The 15,666-nt window shown below is 44.1% G+C and overlaps 1 protein-coding gene across 2 annotated transcripts in view; it reads left to right on the top strand.

Moving 5' to 3' along the window:
* The first annotated feature begins 469 nt into the window (after positions 1 to 469).
* Positions 470 to 15,666, top strand: part of MAPK4 (mitogen-activated protein kinase 4) — a 100,854-nt gene continuing 85,657 nt past the window's right edge. The window contains exons 1-2 of one of the 2 annotated variants that reach the window (XM_067464655.1): positions 470 to 689; positions 12,468 to 12,701. The gene's annotated coding sequence lies outside the window, so the exon portion shown is untranslated. The remainder of the gene's footprint in view (positions 690 to 12,467; positions 12,702 to 15,666) is intronic. The other variant, XM_060761256.2, reaches the window with a different exon arrangement.

The raw sequence follows: 15,666 nt of genomic DNA, 5'->3' as shown, positions 1-15,666 counted from the left end.
TGTGTTCCTGCATGGAACCCCTTCTATGCAGGAACACAATTGATTTTTTTTTGTCTGGAAGCCCCTTGGGGGTCCCTTCCAACTCTATGCTTCCAAGTACCATCATCACAGTATTCTATGAACATCTTTGCTACTCTCTGAAAAAGACCAGAAACAGGAGAAGGGGGATTCCCTCCCTTCCTCCCTCCCTCAGATTTCCATTTGTCTGCAATAGAAGCCTCTCTTTCTTTCCTCCTTGCTTGCCCCTCGCCCTCCTTTCCTCCCTTTCCTCAGCAGGTCCTTCCTTCCTTCCTTCCTTCCTTCCTTCCTTCCTTCCTTCCTTCCTTCCTTCCTTCCTTCCTTCCTTCCTTCCTTCCTTCCTTCCTTCCTTCCTTCCTTCCTTCCCATCTCAATTGCAACCAGCCCTGGCGAACAGCAGGTGGCCCTGGGTGATTGACAGCCTGCCCATGACGTCATGCAGGTGGGCAGGGCATCGGAGGCGTCCTTTCTTTCCCCCTTTTTGCATGACTATAGACTTGGAGCAGTGAGGCGGGCAGACCAGACAGAAGGCAGAGAGCATTGATCCCTATGGAGAAGGAGGGCAGGCAATGCATCCGAGGGGAGGATTTCTTGCAAGGAGGCAGATAAGCAAGCAGCTGCCACAGAGACCCCCATCCTTTTTCTCCTGGGCTGGCACAGCTCTTGCATGGGTGAGTAGGACCTTTATTGTATTTTCCTATATTTGCAATATTTCCTCCTCATTAGGTCTCTTTGGGTCTCAATGAGTTCCTTCCAAGCTTCTGGCTGAGATGCAAGGGATAGGATGATGAGGATGATGCCGGCAGGGTCTCTCCCACATACAGGATGAGAAGGAAGATGACAAGAGCTCAAGCTCTGCCTTCCCTTTCTTTCCCCTGGAGTCCTCTGGGGAGAAAGGTGGGCCCCCATCATTGTCCACAAAAGCAGAGCTCGGGCTTTGGAAAGTCCTGGAGGGATCCTTTCTGGAGGGATGATGAATGGAAACAGAGATGGTGTATTTCTTGGTTGCGCTGCCTGAGGTTCTTTCAGGACACCGGAGGAGGAGGATTGAAAGGATGACGGGTCGCTCCTTGGTTCCCACAAACATCCCTTAATGTGGGATTCTGGGAGTGGGAGTCCAACCAACGTAACTTTCCCAAGCTCTGCCCCATCTTGCAGGTAAGAGGACTTGGAAGGTGTGGGTCTCTCTCATTTAGAATCATAGAACCCAAGAGTTGGAAGAGACTCCAAGGGCCATCCAGTCCAACTCCTTGACATTCAGGAGAATCCAAGTTTCATAGAATCATAGAACACAAGAGTTGGAAGGGACTCCAAGGGCCATCCAGTCTAACCCCTTAACATTCAGGAATATCCAAGCTTCATAGAATCATAGAACACAAGAGTTGGAAGGGACTCCAAGGGCCATCCAGTCTAACCCCTTAACATTCAGGAGTATCCAAGCTTCGTAGAATCATAGAACACAAGAGTTCGAAGAAACTCCAAGGACCATCCAGTCCAACCCCCTGACATTCAGGAATATTCAAGCTTCCTAGAATCATAGAACCCAAGAGTGGGAAGAGACTCCAAGGGCCATCCAATCCAACCCCTTGACATTCAGGAATATCCGAGCTTTGTAGCATCATAGAACCCAAGAGTTGGAAGAGACTCCAAGGGCCATCCAATCCAACCCCTTGACATTCAGGAGTATCCAATCTTTGTAGAATCATAGCACACAAGAGTTGGAAGGGACTCCAAGGGCCATCCAGTCCAACCCCTTGACATTCAGGAGAATCCAAGCTTCATAGAATCATAGAACACAAGAGTTGGAAGAGACTCCAAGGACCATCCAGTCCAACCCCTTGACATTCAGGAATATTCAAGCTTCCTAGAATCATAGAACCCAAGAGTGGGAAGAGACTCCAAGGGCCATCCAGTCCAACTCCTTGACATTCAGGAATATTCAAGCTTCGTAGAATCATAGAACCCAAGAGTTGGAACAGACTCCAAGGGCCATCCAATCCAACCCCTTGACATTCAGGAATATCCGAGCTTTGTAGAATCATAGAACCCAAGAGTTGGAAGAGACTCCAAGGGCCATCCAATCCAACCCCTTGACATTCAGGAGTATCCAATCTTTGTAAAATCATAGAACACAAGAGTTGGAAGAGACTCTAAGGGCCATCCAGTCCAACCCTTTGACATTCAGGAGAATCCCAGCTTCCTAGAATCATAGAACCCAAGAGTTGGAAGAGACTCCAAGGGCCATCCAATCCAACCCCTTGACATTCAGGAAATATCCAAGCTTCGTAGAATCATAGAACACAAGAGTTGGAAGGGACTCTGAGGGCCATCCAGTCCAACCCCTTTGGCATTCAGGAATATTCAAGCTTTGTAGAATCATAGAACCCAAGAGTTGGGACTCCAAGAGCTATCCAGTCCAACGCCTTGACATTCAGGAATATCCAAGCTTCGTAGAATCATAGAACACAAGAGTTGGAAGAGATTCCAAGGGCCATCCAGTCCAACCCCCTGAAATCCAAGAATATCCAAGCAAAGCACTCCAGACAGATGGCCATCCAGCTACTGGATGAATCCACCAGACTCCAAGGCAGGATCTTCTACTGTTGAACAGCTCTTACCAGGAAGTTCTTCCTAATGTTGAAGTGGGATCACTTTTCCTGCCATTTGAATCCATCATTCCATGTTCTGGTCTCTAGAATAGCAGACAACAATCTTGCCCCTTTCTCCTTAACATGTAAACCAAGGTAAAGGTTTCCCCTGACATTAAGCCTAGTCGTGTCCAAGTCTGAGGGGTTGTGCTCATCTCCATTTCTAAGCCGAAGAGCCAGGGTTGTCCATAGACACCTCCAAGATCATATGGCCAGCATGACTGCATGGAGCGCCGTTCCCTTCCCACAGAAGCAGTACCAATTGATCTCACATTTTCATGTTTTTGAACTGCTAGGTTGGCAGAAGCTGGGGCTAACAGCAGGAGCTCACCCCCTTCCCTGGATTTGAACCACCGACCTTTCGGTCAGCAAGTTCAGCAGCTCAGTGGTTTAACCTGCTGCACCACCAGGGGACCTTTCCTCAATGTGACATCCTCAACATTACATCCTTTCAAATATTGGCACATGTCCCCTCTTAGCCTTTTTTTCTCCAAGCTAAACGGACCCTTTCTTAAGTCACTTCTCATAGGATTTGGCTTCCAGACCTTTGATCATTCTGGACACATTCCAGCTTCTCAATATCCTTCTTGTTTTGTCTGGAGACAGCATTATTCCAGGCAAGATTTGACCAAAGCAGAACAGTGTGGGACTATGACTTCCTTAGGCACTACACTCCTGTTGATGCATCCTAGCTTGGCATTGCCTTTTCCTCCTCCTCCTCTTCGGATTTGTATTTCATGGCAGATGTGCTCTTTTGTCAGCCACATTTATTACCCAAAAGGGCTTCTCCAGGGACAGGTGGCCGGGTTCGTCTCAGGTACAGATGGCCACTTGGCTTTGCCTGAAGCTGGCATGGCTGGCAGGAAGGAGCCGAGGAAGTGGGGAGCGTGCCTGATGCATCGCAAGCATACTGGGGGATATGAGCAATATCCTTTCATGCACCTTCCTTGCATTCTCCGCTCCAAATTCCTCTCCCTTGAAAAGGAATATTTAAAAGGCTGGCATTGCTAACCAGCAATCCCCAAAAGAGACTAAGCAAAGAGAACCAAACTGTTCTTTAGGCATAGAAATTATGTACAAGGATTGGATGCAAAGGAGCAGAATGAATAAAAAGTAGAATACTTTAAAAAAAACCCGAGAAACCCTTTGAATCAGTGTTTCTCAATCTGGGGGTCGGGGTGAGAAGGTGTCAGATGAGTCGACAAAGATAATCAGAAAACACAGTATTTTCTGTTGATCATGAGGTTTCTGTGTGGGAAGTTTGGCCCAGTTCTATCATTGGTGGGGTACAGAATGCTCTTTGATTGTAGGTGAACTATAAATCCCAGCAACTATAACTCCCAAATGTCAAGGTCTATTTTCCCCAAACTCCACCAGTGTTCCCATTTGGGCATATTGAGTATTCATGCCAAGTTTAGTCCAGATCCATCATTGTTTGAGTCCACAGTTCTCTCTGCATGTAGGTGAACTACAACTCCAAAAACTCAAGGTCAATGCCCACCAAACCCTTCCAGTATTTTCTGTTGGTCATGGCAGTTCTGTGTGCCAAGTTTGGTCGAATGCCATCATTGGAATTGCTCTTTGATTGTAGGTTAACTATAAATCCCAGCAACTACAACTCCCAAATGACAAAATCAACCCCACCCAACCTCACCAGTATTCAAAGTTTGGCGTAGTGGGTACTTGTGCCGAATTTGTTCCAGTGAACGAAAATGCATCCTGCAGATCAGATATTTATATTATGATTCATAACAGAAGCAAAATGACAGTTATGAAGTAGTAACGAAAATAATTTTATGGTTGGGGGTCACCACAACATGAGGAATTGCATTAAGGGGTTGTGGCATCAGGAAGCTTGAGAACCACTGCTTTGGATTCATTTACATTATTGAATTAATGCAGTTCGACACTACTTTCATTGTCATGGCTCAATGCTATGGAAACTTGGGAGCTGTAGTTTGGTGAGGCACCACCACTCTTTGGCAGAGAAGGACAAAGACTTAGCAATTTTGTGCATGGAACAAAAGGTACATCTACAATGTAGAATTAATGCAGTTTGATATCACTTTGATTGCCATGGCTCAATGCTATGCCATGTTACCAGGTCTTTAGCTTTCTTTGCCATAGAATGCTGGAAGCCCACCAAACTCTATCTCTCAGGATTCCATAGTATTGAGCTGTGACAATTAGTGTGAAATTGCATGAATTAGTATGTTTGGATGAGCAAAGCCTTACCGAAAACCAACTCATTACTTGCAATATGGGGCAGAGATTGGGAAAGTTAGGTGGTGCAGTCTACAGAAATCTCTTGTTTATAGAGTTGCCATACATCACAGTTGACTTGACAGCAGACAACAGAAACAATCTTATTAGGTATCGTATCCAAAATCCAGATGATTTTCAAAGGCTCTTATTCATATCATATGCTATAGAAGGTATATGGCAATATGTCTACAAGGATAACTTTCCTGAGTGGCGACGCAGACATTATAACAGGTTGCTTTTCATCAGATTGGATGGACCCTCTTCATATATGTTGACTACAATTCCCACCATCCTCAACCAGCAAGACCATTGGGAGTTGTAGTTCCTTTATCTCAGGCATGGGCAAACTTCGACCCTCCAGGTGTTTTTTTAAAAATATTTTTTACTGTTGTTTTTTTACAGTGTAAATTTAAAAAGACTTGAATTGAATTGTTTTGGACTTCAACTCCCACAATTCCTAACAGACTTGAGTGCTCTAGCTGGAGATCAGCTGTGACCAGCAGTGCTGCAGAATTCAAAGTGGCACGAATGGAGGGCAAAAGGGAGAAAAGTGCCAAGAGGAATTGTTAGGAATTCTGGGAGTTAAAGTCCAAAACACCTGGAGGGATGAAGTTTGCCCATGCTTGAGATTAATGGAGGTTAACCTTTGTTGCCCTTGTGACTAGAATTCAGACTCACCAATGAAATTGATAAATTGACTATTTCATATAATGTATCATATATGGCATTTACTGCAAGTACAATGGTAACTAACTAACTACCAGTTCAGATAGTTTCAAAGCAGGATTCGAACAAAGATGTGTAGCCTGTAATTCTGCAGTTATTGCTGGAGTGCAATTCCCCATATTTCTCAGCATTCGCTAAGGTGATTGGGGACTTGCAGTCCTGCAACTTTTGGAGAGCGAGACAATTTCCATCAAAGGACAGATCTGTCACTGACTGTTATCTCTGAAGCTATAGACAGCCTGCGGAGCTCAGGGGGAATATGGCTTTGAATACCTATTGCTTTGTTGCATGAAAAAGCAAAAAATAAAACAAAATAAATGGAGAGCTTGCTTTCTTCCCTTTCTTTCCTTTTTGGTGATTTCCCCAGAGGCATCTGGTTAGCTACTATATAGGAAAGGGATGCTGGAATCCATAAACTTTAAATAATACATAATATAATTTAAGTTTATTGTTTAACATTTGGGAAAAAAAATGAATAATTCAGCACGATGGTTCTAATGGTCTTCTGAGCTTTTCATAGAGTTATCACAGATCCAGTGACTTTTTGGGAAAGTTACTTTTTGAACGACAACTCCCCAAATCTTCCACTTCCAATTCCAATGCCTGAAGGTTTTTGTGAGTTTTAGCTGTAGAAAGTAACTTTTTAAAGATGAGGGCGAATGAATTGAAATTGAATCCAGACAAGACAGAGGTTCTCCTGGTCAGTCGAAAGGCGGATAGGGGATACAGGGGATAGGGTTACAGCCTGTGTTGGATGGGGTCACACTCCCCCTGAAGATGCAGGTTTGCAGTTTGGGAGTAATCCTGGACTCATCACTGAGCCTGGAACCCCGGGTCTCAGTGGTGGCTGGGAGAGCTTTTGCACAACTAAAACTTGTGCGCCAGCTGCGCCCGTTCCTTGGGAAGTCTGACTTGGCCACGGTGGTCCACGCTCTGGTTACATCCCGTATAGACTACTGCAACGCTCTCTATGTGGGGTTGCCTTTGAAGACTGTTCGGAAGCTCCAAATGGTCCAACGGGCAGCAGCCAGGTTGCTAACAGGAGCGGCGCCCAGCTCCACTGGCTGCCAATCTGCTACAGAGCACAATTCAAAGTGCTGGGTTTAGCCTATAAAGCCCTAATGGTTCTGACCCTGCTTACCGGTCCGAACGTATCTCTCCTTACGAACCCTCTAGGAATTAAAGATCTTCTAGGGAGGCCCTGCTCTCGGCCCTGCCATATTCACAGGCTCGATTGGCGGGGACGAGGGATAGGGCCTTCTCAGCGGTGGCCCCTCGGTTGTGGAATGCCCTCCCCAGGGACATTAGATCAGCCCCCACCCTTTATCTCAGTAAGTAGATATAAACTGGTATAAAGCCCTCATGCTAGCATGGGTTAAGGGTTGGGCAGAGGTCCTAACTCTAGAGCAGGGTTCTCAGCCTGTGGGTCCCCAGGTGTTTTCGCCTACAACTCCCAGAAATTCCAGCCAATTTACCAGATGTTAGGATTTCCGGAAGTTGAAGGCCAAAACATCTGGGAACTCATAGGTTGAGAACAAGTCTTCTAGGGAAACATAAATGACAGGGATCTCCTAAGATAATAAGGGCCAAAATGATGTAGTTATTAGAACACTGGATTTGGAGAGATCCAGGTCAAAATCTACACTGAACCATGAAACTCATTGGGTTTCATGGTTTCAATGGGTAACTTTAGGCCAATGGCGTTCTCTGAATTTGACCCACCTCAATGGGCTAAGTGTGAAGCTAAAGAACTACAAATGCTTCCTAGAGCTTATTGGTACAAAGCTGAGATATGAAGATGTTCAGGGAAGGGTAGCAATACTACAGAGTTATGTTCTGTCAAAGTTGTCTTTGTGGAAGGCAATGAATGAGAGTTCTCCAAAGGACCATGTTATTAAGATGTTGTCATGCAGTAGCCTCAAAGCAGATACTTGAGGAAACCTATGCACAGTGTACTTACAGAGCTGAAGAAAGTGTGTGGCAATGGAAAAATCACAGACTACAGAGTTTGAAGAGACCACAAGAATCATCTAGTCCAACACCCTGCCATACAGCAATACACAATTGAAGCACTCCTGAAAAATTCCCATCCAGCCTCTAAGACCTCAAAAAGATGGAAAGTCCACCACTGTCCAGGGCCTTCCATTGCACAACTCTTATTAATAAGTTCTTCCTCATGGTTGCTTTCTGTTCTTATTTGAATCCATTGGAGCTGAGATCAAGTTTGCTCCATCTTTCACATATGTAGAGATAGCTTTTATGTCACCACTCAGTTTTCTTCTTTCCGGTCCCAATACAAGGTGCAGGTTATCACCTATAAAGCTCTAAATGGTTCAGGACCTGACTATCTGCACGACCGCCTCCTCCCCTATGAGCCCACACGGTCTTTAAGATCTTCCGGAAATGCCCTTCTCTCGCTCCCGCCTCTGTCTCAGGCGTGATTGGTGGGGACGAGGGAAAGGGCATTCTCAGTGGTGGCCCCCCGTTTCTGGCACTCCCTAGGGAGATTAGGCAGGCGCCCTCCCTAGCCACATTCCGCAAGGAATTAAAGACGTGGATGTTTCGTTCAGCCTTCAACTGATGACCCCTATGACCAACGATTGTATTATGATTTATTTTCACTATTTAACCTGAATTCCTATATTACATCATTATTCATATATGTATGTTAAACTGAGATGATCCTGTTCCTGTCAAATTGCTCTGTTTCCATGTTATCTCCTGTACCAGTTATATTCCTATCCACCTTATCGAACTACTTACCTTTTCAATCACTTCATATGTTGGCCTCCTTCCCCGCTCCAAAATTTTGGGTTGCTGTTGCTTGATGTTTGTTTATTACTATTATGCTGTTTTGTGTCTTTTTAATTTGTAACTTGCTGTTGTTTTGCTTTTAATTGTATGTTGCCGGGCTTGGCCCCATGTAAGCCGCCACGAGACCCCTTGGGGAGATGGAGGCGGGGTAGAAAAATAAAGTACTTCTCCTTCTCCTTCTCCTTCTTCTTGAGGTCATTGCTTATACCTCCTGGTTTCCAGTTGTTTGTTCACCTTGGTTGACTTTTTCTGGACACATTCCATCTTGTCAATGTCCTTCTTGAACCAGACAGCTATTCTGAGACGATTCTATTATTCTCTTTTGACTGGGGGAACACAGCAAAGTATAGAGCTCTAATCACAAGCTGCCCTAGACATCAACAGAGAACTTCTGCCTATTCTCTTGTCTTTTCCCCATTGTGTCCCTAAAGCAACAATCAGGAGCAAATAAGCAGTTAGTGTTTCTTGAACCCAATTCCACTTACTGATTCCAAGTTATCAGCCTGTTCTTTAGCTGTCAGCTTCGAGCTACCTTATTATTTGTTAGAGCCAGCATGACATATTGATTAGAGTGTTCAGCTTGGACTGGGGAGACTTGGGTTTGAACTTTGACTCAGACAGGGAAGGTGATTTGGCAACTCACATACCCTTTATTTATTATTTATTTATTTACTCTATTTGTATACTGCCATTCTCAGCCAATCAGCAACTCAAGGCGGTTTCCAACAAATCAGTACACATAAAATCATAATACAGAATAAAACATTAAAAACAGTATAAAAACACAACAAGAGCAGTAAAAAACATCATTAGCATCTCAATATTATCAAGCATTGTCCAGTTCCATTGTCAAGTCATTCGATTTCCTATATATTGGCTACTCTGCATTTGTATATGCTTGCTCGAAAAACCATGTTTTAACTTGCCTCTGAAACGTTAAGAGCCGATCTAGTCTCCTTAGGAAGGGTGTTCCATAGCTGAGGGGCCACCACTGAGAAGGCCCTGTCTCTCGTCCCCGCCAGACATGCTTGTGACAAAGGCGGGACCAAGAGCAGTGCCTCCCCGGACGATCTTAAAGTCCTTGACCATAGTCCTATACCATAGTGGATAATATTCATGGATCCCAATATGTATATAGACATTTGGGGACTACAATGTCCAGGATCCCATAGTGACCTGCCAGTGTGAATTGTGGGAGTTGCAGTCTGAAAGCTAACTTTTCCAAAGTTCTGACCATCAGTTATAATATCTAACTGTACTGATGACTGATTTTATTATTACCTTTTAATATTAGCATTATTTAGTATTACATCTCCGCCCCTATTACTCTGTTATAGGCAGTGTTCAGCAGAGACCTGATGTCTCTTTGGGTCCTACAGAATTCTTGTTGCAAAGAGCTGATTTGCATTTGAAATATGTTGTAATTGTCATGCCCCTCTGATTGTTGCATGTATGCATGATGGATTTTTAAGTAGTAGAAGAAAAGCTGTTAGGCTGAGAACAATACATGTTAAAACAGTTGCCCTTTGCAAGGACCCTGAACTGTAGGACAGGCTAGTTTGCATCACAGCTTTTTAAAATGTAAGCCATATTGTTGTAACTGTTTGCTGGCATGTAACTGCATGCAAATATGCTGCTTAAATTAATAATGGAGCAAGCAAATGACTGGCATTCTAATCATAAATGGATTTTACTGAACGCACGCCACTTGGCATACACAAATTTGCAGTGAAATCTAGAACAGGAACTGCATTCTCTTTTGCAGCCAAAACAACGAAGATCTTCCTCAAAGATCTTTTGTACAAGAAACACTATGTAATGTTTTTGTCTTTCCTGGAAATGTTCCACAAATTAGCAACCAGTGACACGTGGGCTAGTCCTTGTCCAGAACCACCACCATGAATGGTACAAGTGAAGTGGAAGGGGAATAAAACTAGAGAGAATAGGGTTCAAATCCTCTGTTCAGCATGAAGGCTGATTATCTCTGCGCTTGTCCTTCTCTTCCTTTTTGGAAACAGAAGGTGAATCCTCCCACCAAAAGTCATCCTCTTGCTGCGATTGGCCGAGCTCTCAGCCAAGGGGAGGGCTGTTTCTGAGACTCCAAGTGGGGAGGGGAGAGCAGGTGTGCTCGGTGCATGGCAGCATGGTGTGCATGTGCAGATGAGGGAGAGCGTGCAAGGTTAGAAGGAAGCTCACGCCAGCAAGTGCCTTCAAGGCATGGGGGTTCTATGTGAGAAGTTTGGCCCAATTCTATTGTTGGTGGAGTTTTGTGCTTTGATTGTGGGTGAACTATAAATCCCAGCAGCTACAACTCCCAAATGTCAAGGTCTATTTTCCCGAAACTCTACTAGTGTTCACATTTGGGCATATTGAGTATTTGTGCCAAGTTTGGTCCAGATCCATCATTGTTTGAGTCCACAGTGCTCTCTGGATGGAGGTAAACTACAACTCTAAAACTCAAGGTCAATGCCCACCAAACCCTTACATTATTTTCTGTTGCTCATGGGAGTTCTTTGTGCTGAGTTTGGTTCAATTCCATTGTTAGTGGAGTTCAGAATGCTCTTTGATTGTAGGTGAACTATAAATCCCAGCAACTACAGCTCCCAAATGTCAAGGTCTATTTTCCCCAAACTCCACTAGTGTTCACATTTGGACATATTGAGTGTTTGTGCCAAGTTTGGTCCAGATCCATCATTGTTTGAGTCCACAGTGCTCTCTGGATGGAGGTGAACTACAACTCTAAAACTCAAGGTCAATGCCCACCAAACCCTTACATTATTTTCTGTTGCTCATGGGAGTTCTTTGTGCTGAGTTTGGTTCAATTCCATTGTTAGTGGAGTTCAGAATGCTCTTTGATTGTAGGTGAACTATAAATCCCAGCAACTACAGCTCCCAAATGTCAAGGTCTATTTTCCCCAAACTCCACTAGTGTTCACATTTGGACATATTGAGTGTTTGTGCCAAGTTTGGTCCAGATCCATCATTGTTTGAGTCCACAGTGCTCTCTGGATGGAGGTGAACTACAACTCTAAAACTCAAGGTCAATGCCCACCAAACCCTTACATTATTTTCTGTTGCTCATGGGAGTTCTTTGTGCTGAGTTTGGTTCAATTCCATTGCTGGTGGAGTTCAGAATGCTCTTTGATGGTAGGTGAACTATAAATCCCAGCAAGTACAGCCCCCAAATGGCAAAATCAATCCCCCACCCCACCAAATTTAGGTGTATTGGGTATTTGTGCCAAACTTGGTCCAGTTAATGAAAATACCTCCTGCATATCAGATATTTACATTATGATTCATAACAGTTGCAAAATTACAGTTATGAAGTAGCAATGAAAATGATTCTATGGTTGGGGATCACCACAACATGAGGAACTGCATTAAGGGGTCGCGGCATTAGGAAGGTTGAGAACCCCTGCTCTAGAGCAACTATGTTAGTTTCTGGCTGTAGAAGTTGACATAGAAGTGCCTGGAGGACCCAGAAAATATCTAGAAAGGACCTTTTTTTTTTCAGGCATGGGTAAATGAAACTATAATCTTGACTCAAGAGTCAGATTGATATGTGACTGACCCCTCAAAAAGTTCTCTTTTCTTCTGATCTGGAAATGTCCTAATTCTGCCAGCATCCAGGACACTGTGAATAGGCAAAAATAATAGCAGATGAGCCTGACATTAACCAGATTTGTAGCCGACCAATTTAAACTATCTAACTTTGTTTTGCTAATGTTAAGCTGCATAATTTGGTTTCCGCTTGGCCTTTTGGGGATAAAAGCAAAGCAAGTGATCCAATCCTCTTAAATAAATCTTTGCTGGTATCCCTTGGGACATGCAGCCCAGGTTATAAGAAAGCTGATTACATCACCGTTCTCACGAAGGAGGGCCCCTGCACATTAATGCTCCGCAGCGCTCTCTCAGTGCGTTCGGAGCCAGGCACGAACATCGATCTCAACAAGGCCTCCTGTGACAGCTGTCAGTGTTGCAAACCTTGTTTTACAGACATTTTGGAGGGTGAACTGTCTCGCCCGAGGCTGCCTTGGAAAAGCATCTACATCTGACCTGCCAATGCAATTCTTCACCCGTCGGGCAGAATCCTGGAGGAAAGAGGGCTTTGGCAAGAAAGGGGCCTCAAGGTCTGAGGGAAGAATCCTGAAGGAAATGTGCAGAGTTGTGTCATTGCTCCAACAAGCTTGAATTATTTTGGCTTGGCATCTACCCTACCACTTTATGCAGGTATGCAAGCTCTGCTATGGGAGTGCTTAGCTTTGCGATGCAGGAAAACAGCTGGGCTGCAAGGTTAAGAGAGAAGAGCCAGACGCTTTCAGGCCCAAGGGAAGGCTCGCTATGGGCAACACCTGTTCTTTGTCTGAGCTGGTGAGGCTCAAACCAGCATCTCAAGTCTCTTTCATACACTGCTCTATCAAACTCTTTGTTATTGTTTTTACGATCATAGCTACATTCTATAGATTTTTGATTTGGTGAGGTCTTAGGGTTTCTCAATCTGGGGGTTGGGACGCCTGGGGTCACGAGGAGATGTCAGAGGGGTCAGCAAAGACCATCAGAAAGTTTCTGTTGGTCATTGAGGTTCTTTTTGGGAAGTTTGGCCCATTTCTATCATTGGTAGGATTCAGAATGTTCTTGGGTTGTAGGTGAACTATAAATCCCAGCAACTATAACTCCCAAATGTCAAGGTCTATTGCCCCCAAACTTGACCAGTGTTCCCATTTGGGCATTTTGAGTATTCGTGCCAAGTTTTGTCCAGATCCATCATTATTTGAGTCCACAGTGCTCTCTGGATGTAGGTGAACTACAACTCCAAAAACTCAAGATCAATGCCCACCAAACCCTTCCAGTATCTTCTGTTGGTCATGGAAGTTCTGTGTGTGCCATGTTTGGTGGAATTCCATCATTAGTGAAGTTCAGAATGCTCTTTGATTGTAGGTGAACTATAAATCCCAGCAACTATAACTCCCAAATGACAAAATCAGTATCCCTCCCCAACCCCACCAGTATTTGAGCATATCGGGTATTTGTGGCTTCAAATTACAAGAGAGGAGATTCCATCTGAACATGAGGAAGAACTTCCTGACTGTGAGAGCCGTTCAGCAGTGGAACTCTCTGCCCCAGAGTGTGGTGGAGGCTCCTTCTTTGGAAGCTTTTAAACAGAGGCTGGATGGCCATCTGTCAGGGGTGATTTGAATGCAATATTCCTGCTTCTTGGCAGGGGGTTGGACTGGATGGCCCATGAGGTCTCTTCCAACTCTTTGATTCTAATTGTGCCAAATTTGTTCCAGTGGATGAAAATCCATCCTGCTTATCGGATATTTACATGATGATTCATAACAGTAGCAAAATCACAGCTATGAAAGTAGTGATGAAAATAACGTGGTTGGGGGTCACCACAACATGAGGAACTGTTAAGGAGTCACGGCATTAGGAAAGTTGAGAACTACTGTCTTGGAGCTTTTAGGCAGAGAAGTACTTCACACAACACAAATGATGGAATAGAGAGTGTATTTGTCACTTTGCATATGATACCAACTTAGAAAGGGTAGCTAATGCCCCAGAGGACAGCACCAGAATTCACAATGATCTTGAATAGCTGGACCAAACTTACAAAATGAATCTCAGCAGTGAAAAATGTATGGACGACACTTGGACAATAAAAATTAAATGCACAGATATAGGATGGGTGACAATGTCAAAGAGATCTAGGAGTTTTAGTAGACTATGAGCTGAAAGCGAGTCAACAGCTGAAAACCCCAATTCCAGTCTAGGTTGCATGAATAGAAAGGTAGTGTTTAGATCAAGGGAAGGAATAATTGCCTTTGATTCTGCTTGGTCTGACCTCTGAGGTGATCTGCTTATAAAAGGTGAGCTAATCTCTGGATTGTTGTAAGTTTCTTGAGCTGTATGGCCATGTTCCAGAAGCATTCTCTCCTGACATTTTGCCTGCATCTATGGCAGGCATCCTGGAATTCATGTGAAGTCCAGCTTTTGGGAGAGGGGTCCAACTTTTTTATAACACTTGGAGGTCCCAAGGGCTGCATGGAAACCATGGCTATCCCTGATGATTCCCAACAAGAATGGGAATCATCAGGACCTCCAGATGTTTTTATCATGTTAGAATCGAATTGAGGGTACCGTTATAATGTCTTTTAAAACACAAATTTTAAAACTTGGCATTATGCTAAATGTCCTTTGACCAGAAACAAAACACTAAGTTGCAGACTTGGTATTCTATTAAATGTCCTTTGACCAGTAGCTGTCCACTTGGAGTGCCTCTGGTGTTGCTATAAGAAGGTCCTCCATTGTGCATTTGGCAGGGCTCAGGTTGCATTGTAGTAGGTGATCTGTGGTTTGCTCTCTCTGCACTCGCATGTCATGGACTCCACTTTGTGGCCCCATTTCTTAAGGTTGGCTCTGCATTTTGTGATGCCAGAGCACAGCCTGTTCAATGCCTTCCAAATCACCCAGTCTTCTGTGTGCCCAGGAGGGAGTCTCTCATCTGGTATCAGCCACTGATTGAGGTTCTGGGTTTTCACCTGCCACTTTTGGACTCACTTGCTGAGGCGTTCCTGTGAGTATCTCTGTAGATCTTAGAAAGCTCCAGATACTGGGCTGCTACTGAACGTTCTTCACCTGTTGGCTAAAATTGCAAGGTGGTACAGTTCAACAACACTCAGAGGTCCAATGTATATTTTGTTCCAAGTAGTAGGGCTGTTTGTATGATGTGTTGAGTATTGTCAGAGGTCTTTTCCATTACCTGATCCATGAGTCCTGTTGCTGAGTTTCCATGGTCCACAGCTCTTCCAGCGCAGCAGTGAGCTATGTGTGCTCCAATGTATACCACATTTACCTGTGAAATTGATTTATCCGTCTGGGCTGTGTGCCCCAGGCAATACAGCATTTTGTTTGAAAATGCCTCCACCCATTTCATTCATCCTGAGTTAAACATTTACGGGAAACAACAAGTAGTTAGCTTGGAATTCCTAGTTTTTACAACTTTTTAATAGAGTTTGGAAATTTAGAAGTTGTGCTTTATAATTTGACTAAAATGTGGGATTGTTAGCTGCCTTGAGTCCTCACAGGGAGAAAGGCAGGGTATAAATGATGATGATGATGATGATGATGATGATGATAATTCTGGGATACTTGAAATGAAAGTCCCAAAAGTTATTTTCCAGAATTCTACATT

This window comes from Anolis sagrei, chromosome 2, assembly GCF_037176765.1.
Source record: "Anolis sagrei isolate rAnoSag1 chromosome 2, rAnoSag1.mat, whole genome shotgun sequence".
In the NCBI taxonomy this organism is placed as follows: domain Eukaryota; kingdom Metazoa; phylum Chordata; class Lepidosauria; order Squamata; family Dactyloidae; genus Anolis; species Anolis sagrei.
Note: the sequence above shows the minus strand (reverse complement) of the source record. Positions and strands in the feature narration are given on the sequence as shown.